The sequence below is a fragment of the Triticum dicoccoides genome, chromosome 7B (genome assembly GCF_002162155.2).
Source record: "Triticum dicoccoides isolate Atlit2015 ecotype Zavitan chromosome 7B, WEW_v2.0, whole genome shotgun sequence".
Classification (NCBI taxonomy): domain Eukaryota; kingdom Viridiplantae; phylum Streptophyta; class Magnoliopsida; order Poales; family Poaceae; genus Triticum; species Triticum dicoccoides.
The window spans coordinates 645,917,677-645,919,957 of NC_041393.1; positions in this window are offsets into that span (position 1 = coordinate 645,917,677).

Here is a 2,281-nt window from a genome sequence, read left to right on the forward strand (position 1 = left end):
AACGTACGAGTACGCGGTGTCCTGCCAGTGGCAAGAGTTTCCCCTTCCAGCCAGCGAGCCTCGCTCTAATTCTATCCAGGATGGCCTGAAGGTGGACTAACTTGATGCGGCATGTCGTAACAGGAAGCCCTAGGTATCTAAACGGGAACGCCGCCGTTGGGCCGGCGAAGTTTTGCAGAACATCCTGAATGTCTATGTCGTCGCATCTAATGGGGATCGCAGAAGATTTTGACAGATTGACGCGCAGCCCCGTCGCATCGCTGAAAAGTTGGAGGAGTTCTAGGAGGTTATCTATATCTGCATGATCGGGGTTTATGAAGATGATGGCATCGTCTGCGTATAGACTTGTGCGCATCCGCACCGTCGCGCCTGGGATGGTGCTCAGCGCGCCGGACCTGGTAGCGGCCTCCAGCAGCCGGTGGAGGGAGTTGATACAGAGTATGAAGAGCAGCGGCAATAGCGGATCTCCCTGCTGCAGCCCTCGCATGTGCAAGAAATAGCTGCCCGGGACGCCGTTCAACAGGCAGGCCGATGAGGAAGTTGACAAAAGGAGCGCTACCCAATCTATCCATCGATGCGAGAAGCCTAATCTCTGAAGAAGTTCTATCAAATACTCACATGATACACTATCGAAAGCCTTGGCGATGTCAAGCTTGAGGAGGAGGGCCGGTGTTCTAGTTCTATGCAGCGCCCGGATCGTGTTCTGAACATACAAGTAGCTATCATGAATACATTTCTTCCTCTGAAAGGCAGTTTGCGCAGGGGAGATGATCCGGTCGATGACAGCAGCAAGTCTCATGGATAAAACCTTGGTGATCAACTTTGCTACAGAATGAATGAGGCTAATGGGCCTAAAATCGGAAATTCTAGTTGCCCCATCCTTCTTTGGGAGAAGGGCGACATGGCCGTGTTGAGCTCGGTGAAGTTTCCATCAGCCAGCCTGTAGAAACTGTCAAAAAATGCCATGACATCGTCTTTATTCGTGGCCCAGCATGATCGGTAAAAAGTGCCCGAGAAACCATCAGGGCCTGGCGCTTTTTCTGCTGGGGAGGCCTGAATCGCAGCCCAAACCTCCTGCTCGGAGAAAGGGTTGTCCAGTCCTTCATTTTGCAGCGTTGGCATGTCAAGCTCTTCCCAATTGAGAGTACCTCCTCTCTTCACCTTGTTGCCGAGTAGGTTAGTGAAATGATTGTGGATAATCGAAGCTTTATCTTCATGGGTCGTGGTAGTGACCGTATCAGTTTGCAGTGAGTGAATGAAGTTCTTCCTTCTCCTTGAATTGATCTTTGCTTGGAAAAAGGTCGTGCGTGCATCACTAGCTTTGAGCCAAGAAATCCTTGAGGCCTGCCTTTTCCTTGCTCTTTCCACGGCCGCCAGTCCAAGAGTTCTCATTTTGAGTTGCTTCCTCAGGAGGAATTCACTCTCAGACAGCCTTCTGCTCTCCTGTGCAATATCCAGCCGAAGAATAACTTGGCAAACCAGGTGGAACTGAAGCTTTGCATCACTGAAGTGAGCTCTTGCCCAAATTTTCAGATCGGCTGCCGTCCTCTTCATCTTCTTCTCCAAACGGACGAACGGGCACGTGTGGTTGACCGGCCGTTGCCAAGCCCGGGCAACAGTCTCTTGGAAATGTGGGAAAATGGGCCAGAAGTTTTCAAAAAGGAACATCGGCTTTCTACGCGGAGCAGCAGTGTTTGCCAGAAGAAGGGGACAGTGATCCGAGCAGGCCGTCGATTCTGCCATCAGAATGTATGAGGGGAAGAGGGCCTCCCATTCCAGGTTGCAGAACACTTTGTCAATACTGACCAAAGTTGGATTTTCCCTCTCATTTGACCATGTAAATCTTCTGTTCTTGCACTTAATTTCTCTGAGGCCTGCCTTGTCAATAGCTGCTCTGAACATGCCCATAATCCTCCGGTTCAGATTGATGTTGTTTTTATCACGGGCTTCGTAAATGATGTTAAAATCCCCATTTATCAACCACGGCTCTCCAGATGGTGGCGCTGCATGAGCAAGTTCAGCAAGAAAGACATCTTTGCGTGTGTCATCTACTGGGCCGTAGACTGTTGTCATCCAGAACCAAGATCCGTCGTGCAGCACCGTGACTCTGCCTGTGATCGAGAAACACCCAACTGCTCGAGAGGCAAAACTAACGCTTCTCTTGTTCCATAGTGTGGCAACCCCTCCTCTGGTGCCCATGGCTGGAAGAACAGCACAGCCTTCTAATGCATTTCCTCCCAGCTCTCTGACGGTGGACTGTTGCCAGCTCTCCAGCTTGGTT